The 12,696-nt window shown below is 53.3% G+C and overlaps 22 non-coding genes across 22 annotated transcripts; 9 read left to right on the top strand and 13 right to left on the bottom strand.

Annotated features, from left to right (window-relative positions):
• The first annotated feature begins 441 nt into the window (after positions 1-441).
• On the top strand, positions 442-514 carry trnak-uuu (transfer RNA lysine (anticodon UUU)). Its single transcript has one exon. It is a non-coding gene; the product is annotated as a tRNA-Lys (tRNA).
• Positions 515-936: 422 nt separating this feature from the next.
• trnas-aga (transfer RNA serine (anticodon AGA)) lies at positions 937-1,017 on the top strand. Its single transcript has one exon. It is a non-coding gene; the product is annotated as a tRNA-Ser (tRNA).
• Positions 1,018-1,175: 158 nt separating this feature from the next.
• Positions 1,176-1,247, top strand: trnah-gug (transfer RNA histidin (anticodon GUG)). The gene has a single exon. It is a non-coding gene; the product is annotated as a tRNA-His (tRNA).
• Positions 1,248-1,389: 142 nt separating this feature from the next.
• On the top strand, positions 1,390-1,471 carry trnas-uga (transfer RNA serine (anticodon UGA)). The gene has a single exon. It is a non-coding gene; the product is annotated as a tRNA-Ser (tRNA).
• A 1,249-nt stretch (positions 1,472-2,720) lies between these two features.
• On the top strand, positions 2,721-2,793 carry trnak-uuu (transfer RNA lysine (anticodon UUU)). The gene has a single exon. It is a non-coding gene; the product is annotated as a tRNA-Lys (tRNA).
• A 423-nt stretch (positions 2,794-3,216) lies between these two features.
• Positions 3,217-3,297, top strand: trnas-aga (transfer RNA serine (anticodon AGA)). The gene has a single exon. It is a non-coding gene; the product is annotated as a tRNA-Ser (tRNA).
• Positions 3,298-3,454: 157 nt separating this feature from the next.
• trnah-gug (transfer RNA histidin (anticodon GUG)) lies at positions 3,455-3,526 on the top strand. The gene has a single exon. It is a non-coding gene; the product is annotated as a tRNA-His (tRNA).
• A 141-nt stretch (positions 3,527-3,667) lies between these two features.
• trnas-uga (transfer RNA serine (anticodon UGA)) lies at positions 3,668-3,749 on the top strand. The gene has a single exon. It is a non-coding gene; the product is annotated as a tRNA-Ser (tRNA).
• Positions 3,750-4,995: 1,246 nt separating this feature from the next.
• On the top strand, positions 4,996-5,068 carry trnak-uuu (transfer RNA lysine (anticodon UUU)). Its single transcript has one exon. It is a non-coding gene; the product is annotated as a tRNA-Lys (tRNA).
• Positions 5,069-5,545: 477 nt separating this feature from the next.
• On the bottom strand, positions 5,546-5,626 carry trnas-aga (transfer RNA serine (anticodon AGA)). Its single transcript has one exon. It is a non-coding gene; the product is annotated as a tRNA-Ser (tRNA).
• Positions 5,627-5,988: 362 nt separating this feature from the next.
• Positions 5,989-6,061, bottom strand: trnak-uuu (transfer RNA lysine (anticodon UUU)). The gene has a single exon. It is a non-coding gene; the product is annotated as a tRNA-Lys (tRNA).
• Positions 6,062-7,309: 1,248 nt separating this feature from the next.
• Positions 7,310-7,391, bottom strand: trnas-uga (transfer RNA serine (anticodon UGA)). The gene has a single exon. It is a non-coding gene; the product is annotated as a tRNA-Ser (tRNA).
• Positions 7,392-7,532: 141 nt separating this feature from the next.
• trnah-gug (transfer RNA histidin (anticodon GUG)) lies at positions 7,533-7,604 on the bottom strand. Its single transcript has one exon. It is a non-coding gene; the product is annotated as a tRNA-His (tRNA).
• Positions 7,605-7,762: 158 nt separating this feature from the next.
• trnas-aga (transfer RNA serine (anticodon AGA)) lies at positions 7,763-7,843 on the bottom strand. Its single transcript has one exon. It is a non-coding gene; the product is annotated as a tRNA-Ser (tRNA).
• Positions 7,844-8,265: 422 nt separating this feature from the next.
• Positions 8,266-8,338, bottom strand: trnak-uuu (transfer RNA lysine (anticodon UUU)). Its single transcript has one exon. It is a non-coding gene; the product is annotated as a tRNA-Lys (tRNA).
• A 1,245-nt stretch (positions 8,339-9,583) lies between these two features.
• trnas-uga (transfer RNA serine (anticodon UGA)) lies at positions 9,584-9,665 on the bottom strand. Its single transcript has one exon. It is a non-coding gene; the product is annotated as a tRNA-Ser (tRNA).
• A 147-nt stretch (positions 9,666-9,812) lies between these two features.
• trnah-gug (transfer RNA histidin (anticodon GUG)) lies at positions 9,813-9,884 on the bottom strand. Its single transcript has one exon. It is a non-coding gene; the product is annotated as a tRNA-His (tRNA).
• A 154-nt stretch (positions 9,885-10,038) lies between these two features.
• trnas-aga (transfer RNA serine (anticodon AGA)) lies at positions 10,039-10,120 on the bottom strand. The gene has a single exon. It is a non-coding gene; the product is annotated as a tRNA-Ser (tRNA).
• A 428-nt stretch (positions 10,121-10,548) lies between these two features.
• Positions 10,549-10,621, bottom strand: trnak-uuu (transfer RNA lysine (anticodon UUU)). Its single transcript has one exon. It is a non-coding gene; the product is annotated as a tRNA-Lys (tRNA).
• A 1,225-nt stretch (positions 10,622-11,846) lies between these two features.
• Positions 11,847-11,927, bottom strand: trnas-uga (transfer RNA serine (anticodon UGA)). Its single transcript has one exon. It is a non-coding gene; the product is annotated as a tRNA-Ser (tRNA).
• Positions 11,928-12,124: 197 nt separating this feature from the next.
• On the bottom strand, positions 12,125-12,206 carry trnas-aga (transfer RNA serine (anticodon AGA)). The gene has a single exon. It is a non-coding gene; the product is annotated as a tRNA-Ser (tRNA).
• Positions 12,207-12,506: 300 nt separating this feature from the next.
• On the bottom strand, positions 12,507-12,579 carry trnak-uuu (transfer RNA lysine (anticodon UUU)). The gene has a single exon. It is a non-coding gene; the product is annotated as a tRNA-Lys (tRNA).
• Between the last annotated feature and the right edge of the window lie 117 nt (positions 12,580-12,696).

The raw sequence follows: 12,696 nt of genomic DNA, 5'->3' as shown, positions 1-12,696 counted from the left end.
GGTACCGGAGTATTAAAGCTCGCTCTGTCCGATTCTTTACCAGCTTTTCCCCCCAGGCTGTGAGAGCCCTTAACGCCAATCTCCCTGTCCCCCTCTGAAGACAAATATCTCTTTTGTAAAACTTCATGTACAGTACTTATGTAAAGTTTTTTCAGTCTCAGTTTGTGTATGTTTAGTCAACTATTTAGCTATAGTATTTATAGTATATGTATAGTGAGATGGTTAACTGTTCTATAGGTCTATAATTGCTTTTCTTATACTTGTACTGTTGTATGTTTACATTATGTTTAACTAGTATGTAGCACCGTGGTCCTGGGAGTCACGACATCTCGTTCCTCTATATGTCCACACATGCAGCAGAATGACAGTAAAGCTCGACTTGACTTCTTCCAGGCGGCTTGTGGGGAAAGTGCTGTTAAAGAGCTGTTAAACTGCACAAGAGCCCGGATAGCTCAGTCGGTAGAGCATCAGACTTTTAATCTGAGGGTCCAGGGTTCAAGTCCCTGTTCGGGCGTAGGGCCGTCATCTTGTTGGCGGCCTCAGCCTACTGTCGTGCCGGTACAGGACTGCCGTGTGGCGGCGTGCGCTCAAAGATGTGCCAGAGTTCACATGCAGTCTTTGCTGTGTTTCCGCTTCAAGAATGTTTCAGTGCCTGTGGTGGGGTGTTTTCCTCTTTTGAGAGTGTTCAGTAAAGCCATAGCCAGTTTGTGGGGTTTTTTTCTCACCCAACTTTGAGGTCGCCTGTGCTCATTTGAACCGCTACAGCCGCGCGTCTTCGTGCGAGACGTTACGGCCGGCTTTCTCCTCGTTGGGCCCGCTGTTTTGTCTGCAGCAGGGCCGGCTTGCAATCTCGGCTGCGTGACTGAGCTGGCTGGGATGCAAGTGGGTCAGGCGGCAGTGCTGCACGACGACAGGGCAGAGGACGTCCAGGTCGCCGTAGTCGTGGCCGAGTGGTTAAGGCGATGGACTAGAAATCCATTGGGGTCTCCCGCGCAGGTTCGAATCCTGCCGACTACGCTTTTTGTCGACGCCCCTGTGCGCCGGGGAGACGCGACCGTGCCCTTTTCTTGCGCGTCCGTCACACGAATTTGCGCAGCCTCTCTCCAACCGAATAACACGCCGCTTGCCCTTTTTGTAATCGGACGGCTGCCGCCACAGCCGTGAGCCAGTGGCGCGCCGTGATCGTATAGTGGTTAGTACTCTGCGTTGTGGCCGCAGCAACCCCGGTTCGAATCCGGGTCACGGCAGCCCTTTGCCGTTGAGCGACGGGGACGTCCTGCTCCTTTTTGCCACCTCGTCCTTAAGCTGGATTTTGCGTCTGAAGCTCTTTGGCATCCTGTGCTGCCCGCCTCCAGCCAAGAGAGCAGGCTTGCGTACCCGCAAACCGGCGTAGTCGTGGCCGAGAGGTTAAGGCGATGGACTTGAAATCCATTGGGGTCTCCCCGCGCAGGTTCGAACCCTGCCGACTACGGGCGGGCTTCCGCCCCTTCTGCTTTAGGTTTCTGTGCTGATAATTGCGGCTTCCAAGGACTTTGGCCTTCGCTCTCACTGCCATGTTTGCTTGCGGCCTTCATCCCGTGGCAAATGAGCTTCTCGTCAGCAACAACGATGAAACACACTACGGAGAGCAAGAGGCACAGCTGGCTGAATGGTGTGGTGCTAACAACCTGTCCCTTAATGTGGGTAAAACAAAAGAGGTTGTGATGGACTTCAGAAGAAACTCTGTTGACCATCGACAGCTCGACTGTGGAGAGAGTCAGCAGCACTAAATTCCTGGGGGTGCACATTACAGAGGATCTCACCTGGACCACCAACGTCACGTCGCTCAACAAGAAGAGCCAACAGCGCCTCCACTTTCTCCGCCGGGTGAAAAGGGCAAGTCTCCCTCCACCCATCCTCACCACCTTCTACAGGGGCACCATTGAGAGTGTGCTGACCAGCTGCATCACTGTCTGGTACGGGAACTGCAGTGCTGCTGACCGCAAGGCCCTACAGCGGACAGTGAACACAGCTGCAAAGATCATCGGTGCCCCTCTCCCCTCCATCCTGGACATTTTCCCTGCACAATGCTCCAGCAAGGCCTCCAGCATCGTGAAGGACCCCACCCATCCCTCCCACAATCTCTTCCAGCTCCTGCCATCAGGTAGAAGGTACCGGAGTATTAAAGCTCGCTCTGTCCGATTCTTTACCAGCTTTTCCCCCCAGGCTGTGAGAGCCCTTAACGCCAATCTCCCTGTCCCCCTCTGAAGCCATGAAAACCTCAGCCTCCCCTCCCCGCCCCCAACTCATTAAAACTGTTGACAATTTTCCTAAGTGCAATTCTGAGTGTGCTACACACGGGTGAGTGGGCTGTACAAACCACCTGTAGTAATCTCATGTACAAATATCTCTTTTGTAAAACTTCATGTACAGTACTTATGTAAAGTTTTTTCAGTCTCAGTTTGTGTATGTTTAGTCAACTATTTAGCTATAGTATTTATAGTATATGTATAGTGAGATGGTTAACTGTTCTATAGGTCTATAATTGCTTTTCTTATACTTGTACTGTTGTATGTTTACATTATGTTTAACTAGTATGTAGCACCGTGGTCCTGGGAGTCACGACATCTCGTTCCTCTATATGTCCACACATGCAGCAGAATGACAGTAAAGCTCGACTTGACTTCTTCCAGGCGGCTTGTGGGGAAAGTGCTGTTAAAGAGCTGTTAAACTGCACAAGAGCCCGGATAGCTCAGTCGGTAGAGCATCAGACTTTTAATCTGAGGGTCCAGGGTTCAAGTCCCTGTTCGGGCGTAGGGCCGTCATCTTGTTGGCGGCCTCAGCCTACTGTCGTGCCGGTACAGGACTGCCGTGTGGCGGCGTGCGCTCAAAGATGTGCCAGAGTTCACATGCAGTCTTTGCTGTGTTTCCGCTTCAAGAATGTTTCAGTGCCTGTGGTGGGGTGTTTTCCTCTTTTGAGAGTGTTCAGTAAAGCCATAGCCAGTTTGTGGGGTTTTTTTTTTCACCCAACTTTGAGGTCGCCTGTGCTCATTTGAACCGCTACAGCCGCGCGTCTTCGTGCGAGACGTTACGGCCGGCTTTCTCCTCGTTGGGCCCGCTGTTTTGTCTGCAGCAGGGCCGGCTTGCAATCTCGGCTGCGTGACTGAGCTGGCTGGGATGCAAGTGGGTCAGGCGGCAGTGCTGCACGACGACAGGGCAGAGGACGTCCAGGTCGCCGTAGTCGTGGCCGAGTGGTTAAGGCGATGGACTAGAAATCCATTGGGGTCTCCCGCGCAGGTTCGAATCCTGCCGACTACGCTTTTTGTCGACGCCCCTGTGCGCCGGGAGACGCGACCGTGCCCTTTTCTTGCGCGTCCGTCACACGAATTTGCGCAGCCTCTCTCCAACCGAATAACACGCCGCTTGCCCTTTTTGTAATCGGACGGCTGCCGCCACAGCCGTGAGCCAGTGGCGCGCCGTGATCGTATAGTGGTTAGTACTCTGCGTTGTGGCCGCAGCAACCCCGGTTCGAATCCGGGTCACGGCAGCCCTTTGCCGTTGAGCGACGGGGACGTCCTGCTCCTTTTGCCACCTCGTCCTTAAGCTGGATTTTGCGTCTGAAGCTCTTTGGCATCCTGTGCTGCCCGCCTCCAGCCAAGAGAGCAGGCTTGCGTACCCGCAAACCGGCGTAGTCGTGGCCGAGAGGTTAAGGCGATGGACTTGAAATCCATTGGGGTCTCCCCGCGCAGGTTCGAACCCTGCCGACTACGGGCGGGCTTCCGCCCCTTCTGCTTTAGGTTTCTGTGCTGATAATTGCGGCTTCCAAGGACTTTGGCCTTCGCTCTCACTGCCATGTTTGCTTGCGGCCTTCATCCCGTGGCAAATGAGCTTCTCGTCAGCAACAACGATGAAACACACTACGGAGAGCAAGAGGCACAGCTGGCTGAATGGTGTGGTGCTAACAACCTGTCCCTTAATGTGGGTAAAACAAAAGAGGTTGTGATGGACTTCAGAAGAAACTCTGTTGACCATCGACAGCTCGACTGTGGAGAGAGTCAGCAGCACTAAATTCCTGGGGGTGCACATTACAGAGGATCTCACCTGGACCACCAACGTCACGTCGCTCAACAAGAAGAGCCAACAGCGCCTCCACTTTCTCCGCCGGCTGAAAAGGGCAAGTCTCCCTCCACCCATCCTCACCACCTTCTACAGGGGCACCATTGAGAGTGTGCTGACCAGCTGCATCACTGTCTGGTACGGGAACTGCAGTGCTGCTGACCGCAAGGCCCTACAGCGGACAGTGAACACAGCTGCAAAGATCATCGGTGCCCCTCTCCCCTCCATCCTGGACATTTTCCCTGCACAATGCTCCAGCAAGGCCTCCAGCATCGTGAAGGACCCCACCCATCCCTCCCACAATCTCTTCCAGCTCCTGCCATCAGGTAGAAGGTACCGGAGTATTAAAGCTCGCTCTGTCCGATTCTTTACCAGCTTTTCCCCCAGGCTGTGAGAGCCCTTAACGCCAATCTCCCTGTCCCCTCTGAAGCCATGAAAACCTCAGCCTCCCCTCCCCGCCCCAACTCATTAAAACTGTTGACAATTTTCCTAAGTGCAATTCTGAGTGTGCTACACACGGGTGAGTGGGCTGTACAAACCACCTGTAGTAATCTCATGTACAAATATCTCTTTTGTAAAACTTCATGTACAGTACTTATGTAAAGTTTTTTCAGTCTCAGTTTGTGTATGTTTAGTCAACTATTTAGCTATAGTATTTATAGTATATGTATAGTGAGATGGTTAACTGTTCTATAGGTCTATAATTGCTTTTCTTATACTTGTACTGTTGTATGTTTACATTATGTTTAACTAGTATGTAGCACCGTGGTCCTGGGAGTCACGACATCTCGTTCCTCTATATGTCCACACATGCAGCAGAATGACAGTAAAGCTCGACTTGACTTCTTCCAGGCGGCTTGTGGGGAAAGTGCTGTTAAAGAGCTGTTAAACTGCACAAGAGCCCGGATAGCTCAGTCGGTAGAGCATCAGACTTTTAATCTGAGGGTCCAGGGTTCAAGTCCCTGTTCGGGCGTAGGGCCGTCATCTTGTTGGCGGCCTCAGCCTACTGTCGTGCCGGTACAGGACTGCCGTGTGGCGGCGTGCGCTCAAAGATGTGCCAGAGTTCACATGCAGTCTTTGCTGTGTTTCCGCTTCAAGAATGTTTCAGTGCCTGTGGTGGGGTGTTTTCCTCTTTTGAGAGTGTTCAGTAAAGCCATAGCCAGTTTGTGGGGTTTTTTTCTCACCCAACTTTGAGGTCGCCTGTGCTCATTTGAACCGCTACAGCCGCGCGTCTTCGTGCGAGACGTTACGGCCGGCTTTCTCCTCGTTGGGCCCGCTGTTTTGTCTGCAGCAGGGCCGGCTTGCAATCTCGGCTGCGTGACTGAGCTGGCTGGGATGCAAGTGGGTCAGGCGGCAGTGCTGCACGACGACAGGGCAGCACGAGGGGACAGGGACATGGCCTCCAGGTTAAGGCGATGGACTAGAAATCCATTGGGGTCGTCGACAAAAGCGTAGTCGGCAGGATTCGAACCTGCGCGGGAGACCCCAATGGATTTCTAGTCCATCGCCTTAACCACTCGGCCACGACTACGGCGACCTGGACGTCCTCTGCCCTGTCGTCGTGCAGGCCCTGCTGCAGACAAAACAGCGGGCCCAACGAGGAGAAAGCCGGCCGTAACGTCTCGCACGAAGACGCGCGGCTGTAGCGGTTCAAATGAGCACAGGCGACCTCAAAGTTGGGTGAGAAAAAAAAACCCCACAAACTGGCTATGGCTTTACTGAACACTCTCAAAAGAGGAAAACACCCCACCACAGGCACTGAAACATTCTTGAAGCGGAAACACAGCAAAGACTGCATGTGAACTCTGGCACATCTTTGAGCGCACGCCGCCACACGGCAGTCCTGTACCGGCACGACAGTAGGCTGAGGCCGCCAACAAGATGACGGCCCTACGCCCGAACAGGGACTTGAACCCTGGACCCTCAGATTAAAAGTCTGATGCTCTACCGACTGAGCTATCCGGGCTCTTGTGCAGTTTAACAGCTCTTTAACAGCACTTTCCCCACAAGCCGCCTGGAAGAAGTCAAGTCGAGCTTTACTGTCATTCTGCTGCATGTGTGGACATATAGAGGAACGAGATGTCGTGACTCCCAGGACCACGGTGCTACATACTAGTTAAACATAATGTAAACATACAACAGTACAAGTATAAGAAAAGCAATTATAGACCTATAGAACAGTTAACCATCTCACTATACATATACTATAAATACTATAGCTAAATAGTTGACTAAACATACACAAACTGAGACTGAAAAAACTTTACATAAGTACTGTACATGAAGTTTTACAAAAGAGATATTTGTACATGAGATTACTACAGGTGGTTTGTACAGCCCACTCACCCGTGTGTAGCACACTCAGAATTGCACTTAGGAAAATTGTCAACAGTTTTAATGAGTTGGGGCGGGGGGGGGAGGCTGAGGTTTTCATGGCTTCAGAGGGGGACAGGGAGATTGGCGTTAAGGGCTCTCACAGCCTGGGGGGAAAAGCTGGTAAAGAATCGGACAGAGCGAGCTTTAATACTCCGGTACCTTCTACCTGATGGCAGGAGCTGGAAGAGATTGTGGGAGGGATGGGTGGGGTCCTTCACGATGCTGGAGGCCTTGCTGGAGCATTGTGCAGGGAAAATGTCCAGGATGGAGGGGAGAGGGGCACCGATGATCTTTGCAGCTGTGTTCACTGTCCGCTGTAGGGCCTTGCGGTCAGCAGCACTGCAGTTCCCGTACCAGACAGTGATGCAGCTGGTCAGCACACTCTCAATGGTGCCCCTGTAGAAGGTGGTGAGGATGGGTGGAGGGAGACTTGCCCTTTTCAGCCGGCGGAGAAAGTGGAGGCGCTGTTGGCTCTTCTTGTTGAGCGACGTGACGTTGGTGGTCCAGGTGAGATCCTCTGTAATGTGCACCCCCAGGAATTTAGTGCTGCTGACTCTCTCCACAGTCGAGCTGTCGATGGTCAACAGAGTTTCTTCTGAAGTCCATCACAACCTCTTTTGTTTTACCCACATTAAGGGACAGGTTGTTAGCACCACACCATTCAGCCAGCTGTGCCTCTTGCTCTCCGTAGTGTGTTTCATCGTTGTTGCTGACGAGAAGCTCATTTGCCACGGGATGAAGGCCGCAAGCAAACATGGCAGTGAGAGCGAAGGCCAAAGTCCTTGGAAGCCGCAATTATCAGCACAGAAACCTAAAGCAGAAGGGGCGGAAGCCCGCCCGTAGTCGGCAGGGTTCGAACCTGCGCGGGGAGACCCCAATGGATTTCAAGTCCATCGCCTTAACCTCTCGGCCACGACTACGCCGGTTTGCGGGTACGCAAGCCTGCTCTCTTGGCTGGAGGCGGGCAGCACAGGATGCCAAAGAGCTTCAGACGCAAAATCCAGCTTAAGGACGAGGTGGCAAAAGGAGCAGGACGTCCCCGTCGCTCAACGGCAAAGGGCTGCCGTGACCCGGATTCGAACCGGGGTTGCTGCGGCCACAACGCAGAGTACTAACCACTATACGATCACGGCGCGCCACTGGCTCACGGCTGTGGCGGCAGCCGTCCGATTACAAAAAGGGCAAGCGGCGTGTTATTCGGTTGGAGAGAGGCTGCGCAAATTCGTGTGACGGACGCGCAAGAAAAGGGCACGGTCGCGTCTCCCCGGCGCACAGGGGCGTCGACAAAAAGCGTAGTCGGCAGGATTCGAACCTGCGCGGGAGACCCCAATGGATTTCTAGTCCATCGCCTTAACCACTCGGCCACGACTACGGCGACCTGGACGTCCTCTGCCCTGTCGTCGTGCAGCACTGCCGCCTGACCCACTTGCATCCCAGCCAGCTCAGTCACGCAGCCGAGATTGCAAGCCGGCCCTGCTGCAGACAAAACAGCGGGCCCAACGAGGAGAAAGCCGGCCGTAACGTCTCGCACGAAGACGCGCGGCTGTAGCGGTTCAAATGAGCACAGGCGACCTCAAAGTTGGGTGAGAAAAAAACCCCACAAACTGGCTATGGCTTTACTGAACACTCTCAAAAGAGGAAAACACCCCACCACAGGCACTGAAACATTCTTGAAGCGGAAACACAGCAAAGACTGCATGTGAACTCTGGCACATCTTTGAGCGCACGCCGCCACACGGCAGTCCTGTACCGGCACGACAGTAGGCTGAGGCCGCCAACAAGATGACGGCCCTACGCCCGAACAGGGACTTGAACCCTGGACCCTCAGATTAAAAGTCTGATGCTCTACCGACTGAGCTATCCGGGCTCTTGTGCAGTTTAACAGCTCTTTAACAGCACTTTCCCCACAAGCCGCCTGGAAGAAGTCAAGTCGAGCTTTACTGTCATTCTGCTGCATGTGTGGACATATAGAGGAACGAGATGTCGTGACTCCCAGGACCACGGTGCTACATACTAGTTAAACATAATGTAAACATACAACAGTACAAGTATAAGAAAAGCAATTATAGACCTATAGAACAGTTAACCATCTCACTATACATATACTATAAATACTATAGCTAAATAGTTGACTAAACATACACAAACTGAGACTGAAAAAACTTTACATAAGTACTGTACATGAAGTTTTACAAAAGAGATATTTGTACATGAGATTACTACAGGTGGTTTGTACAGCCCACTCACCCGTGTGTAGCACACTCAGAATTGCACTTAGGAAAATTGTCAACAGTTTTAATGAGTTGGGGCGGGGGGGAGGCTGAGGTTTTCATGGCTTCAGAGGGGGACAGGGAGATTGGCGTTAAGGGCTCTCACAGCCTGGGGGAAAAGCTGGTAAAGAATCGGACAGAGCGAGCTTTAATACTCCGGTACCTTCTACCTGATGGCAGGAGCTGGAAGAGATTGTGGGAGGGATGGGTGGGGTCCTTCACGATGCTGGAGGCCTTGCTGGAGCATTGTGCAGGGAAAATGTCCAGGATGGAGGGGAGAGGGGCACCGATGATCTTTGCAGCTGTGTTCACTGTCCGCTGTAGGGCCTTGCGGTCAGCAGCACTGCAGTTCCCGTACCAGACAGTGATGCAGCTGGTCAGCACACTCTCAATGGTGCCCCTGTAGAAGGTGGTGAGGATGGGTGGAGGGAGACTTGCCCTTTTCACCCGGCGGAGAAAGTGGAGGCGCTGTTGGCTCTTCTTGTTGAGCGACGTGACGTTGGTGGTCCAGGTGAGATCCTCTGTAATGTGCACCCCCAGGAATTTAGTGCTGCTGACTCTCTCCACAGTCGAGCTGTCGATGGTCAACAGAGTTTCTTCTGAAGTCCATCACAACCTCTTTTGTTTTACCCACATTAAGGGACAGGTTGTTAGCACCACACCATTCAGCCAGCTGTGCCTCTTGCTCTCCGTAGTGTGTTTCATCGTTGTTGCTGACGAGAAGCTCATTTGCCACGGGATGAAGGCCGCAAGCAAACATGGCAGTGAGAGCGAAGGCCAAAGTCCTTGGAAGCCGCAATTATCAGCACAGAAACCTAAAGCAGAAGGGGCGGAAGCCCGCCCGTAGTCGGCAGGGTTCGAACCTGCGCGGGGAGACCCCAATGGATTTCAAGTCCATCGCCTTAACCTCTCGGCCACGACTACGCCGGTTTGCGGGTACGCAAGCCTGCTCTCTGCTGGCTGGCTGGAGGCGGGCAGCACAGGATGCCAAAGAGCTTCAGACGCAAAATCCAGCTTAAGGACGAGGTGGCAAAAGGAGCAGGACGTCCCCGTCGCTCAACGGCAAAGGGCTGCCGTGACCCGGATTCGAACCGGGGTTGCTGCGGCCACAACGCAGAGTACTAACCACTATACGATCACGGCGCGCCACTGGCTCACGGCTGTGGCGGCAGCCGTCCGATTACAAAAAGGGCAAGCGGCGTGTTATTCGGTTGGAGAGAGGCTGCGCAAATTCGTGTGACGGACGCGCAAGAAAAGGGCACGGCGTCTCCCGGCGCACAGGGGCGTCGACAAAAAGCGTAGTCGGCAGGATTCGAACCTGCGCGGGGAGACCCCAATGGATTTCTAGTCCATCGCCTTAACCACTCGGCCACGACTACGGCGACCTGGACGTCCTCTGCCCTGTCGTCGTGCAGCACTGCCGCCTGACCCACTTGCATCCCAGCCAGCTCAGTCACGCAGCCAGCCGAGATTGCAAGCCGGCCCTGCTGCAGACAAAACAGCGGGCCCAACGAGGAGAAAGCCGGCCGTAACGTCTCGCACGAAGACGCGCGGCTGTAGCGGTTCAAATGAGCACAGGCGACCTCAAAGTTGGGTGAGAAAAAAAAAACCCACAAACTGGCTATGGCTTTACTGAACACTCTCAAAAGAGGAAAACACCCCACCACAGGCACTGAAACATTCTTGAAGCGGAAACACAGCAAAGACTGCATGTGAACTCTGGCACATCTTTGAGCGCACGCCGCCACACGGCAGTCCTGTACCGGCACGACAGTAGGCTGAGGCCGCCAACAAGATGACGGCCCTACGCCCGAACAGGGACTTGAACCCTGGACCCTCAGATTAAAAGTCTGATGCTCTACCGACTGAGCTATCCGGGCTCTTGTGCAGTTTAACAGCTCTTTAACAGCACTTTCCCCACAAGCCGCCTGGAAGAAGTCAAGTCGAGCTTTACTGTCATTCTGCTGCATGTGTGGACATATAGAGGAACGAGATGTCGTGACTCCCAGGACCACGGTGCTACATACTAGTTAAACATAATGTAAACATACAACAGTACAAGTATAAGAAAAGCAATTATAGACCTATAGAACAGTTAACCATCTCACTATACATATACTATAAATACTATAGCTAAATAGTTGACTAAACATACACAAACTGAGACTGAAAAAACTTTACATAAGTACTGTACATGAAGTTTTACAAAAGAGATATTTGTACATGAGATTACTACAGGTGGTTTGTACAGCCCACTCACCCGTGTGTAGCACACTCAGAATTGCACTTAGGAAAATTGTCAACAGTTTTAATGAGTTGGGGCGGGGAGGGGAGGCTGAGGTTTTCATGGCTTCAGAGGGGGACAGGGAGATTGGCGTTAAGGGCTCTCACAGCCTGGGGGAAAAAGCTGGTAAAGAATCGGACAGAGCGAGCTTTAATACTCCGGTACCTTCTACCTGATGGCAGGAGCTGGAAGAGATTGTGGGAGGGATGGGTGGGGTCCTTCACGATGCTGGAGGCCTTGCTGGAGCATTGTGCAGGGAAAATGTCCAGGATGGAGGGGAGAGGGGCACCGATGATCTTTGCAGCTGTGTTCACTGTCCGCTGTAGGGCCTTGCGGTCAGCAGCACTGCAGTTCCCGTACCAGACAGTGATGCAGCTGGTCAGCACACTCTCAATGGTGCCCCTGTAGAAGGTGGTGAGGATGGGTGGAGGGAGACTTGCCCTTTTCACCCGGCGGAGAAAGTGGAGGCGCTGTTGGCTCTTCTTGTTGAGCGACGTGACGTTGGTGGTCCAGGTGAGATCCTCTGTAATGTGCACCCCCAGGAATTTAGTGCTGCTGACTCTCTCCACAGTCGAGCTGTCGATGGTCAACAGAGTTTCTTCTGAAGTCCATCACAACCTCTTTTGTTTTACCCACATTAAGGGACAGGTTGTTAGCACCACACCATTCCGTAGTGTGTTTCATCGTTGTTGCTGACGAGAAGCTCATTTGCCACGGGATGAAGGCCGCAAGCAAACATGGCAGTGAGAGCGAAGGCCAAAGTCCTTGGAAGCCGCAATTATCAGCACAGAAACCTAAAGCAGAAGGGGCGGAAGCCCGCCCGTAGTCGGCAGGGTTCGAACCTGCGCGGGAGACCCCAATGGATTTCAAGTCCATCGCCTTAACCTCTCGGCCACGACTACGCCGGTTTGCGGGTACGCAAGCCTGCTCTCTTGGCTGGAGGCGGGCAGCACAGGATGCCAAAGAGCTTCAGACGCAAAATCCAGCTTAAGGACGAGGCGTGTTATTCGGTTGGAGAGAGGCTGCGCAAATTCGTGTGACGGACGCGCAAGAAAAGGGCACGGTCGCGTCTCCCGGCGCACAGGGGCGTCGACAAAAGCGTAGTCGGCAGGATTCGAACCTGCGCGGGGAGACCCCAATGGATTTCTAGTCCATCGCCTTAACCACTCGGCCACGACTACGGCGACCTGGACGTCCTCTGCCCTGTCGTCGTGCAGCACTGCCGCCTGACCCACTTGCATCCCAGCCAGCTCAGTCACGCAGCCGAGATTGCAAGCCGGCCCTGCTGCAGACAAAACAGCGGGCCCAACGAGGAGAAAGCCGGCCGTAACGTCTCGCACGAAGACGCGCGGCTGTAGCGGTTCAAATGAGCACAGAAGACTGCATGTGAACTCTGGCACATCTTTGAGCGCACGCCGCCACACGGCAGTCCTGTACCGGCACGACAGTAGGCTGAGGCCGCCAACAAGATGACGGCCCTACGCCCGAACAGGGACTTGAACCCTGGACCCTCAGATTAAAAGTCTGATGCTCTACCGACTGAGCTATCCGGGCTCTTGTGCAGTTTAACAGCTCTTTAACAGCACTTTCCCCACAAGCCGCCTGGAAGAAGTCAAGTCGAGCTTTACTGTCATTCTGCTGCATGTGTGGACATATAGAGGAACGAGATGT

This window comes from Labeo rohita, unplaced genomic scaffold (assembly GCF_022985175.1).
Source record: "Labeo rohita strain BAU-BD-2019 unplaced genomic scaffold, IGBB_LRoh.1.0 scaffold_1904, whole genome shotgun sequence".
In the NCBI taxonomy this organism is placed as follows: Eukaryota; Metazoa; Chordata; class Actinopteri; order Cypriniformes; family Cyprinidae; genus Labeo; species Labeo rohita.
Note: the sequence above shows the minus strand (reverse complement) of the source record. Positions and strands in the feature narration are given on the sequence as shown.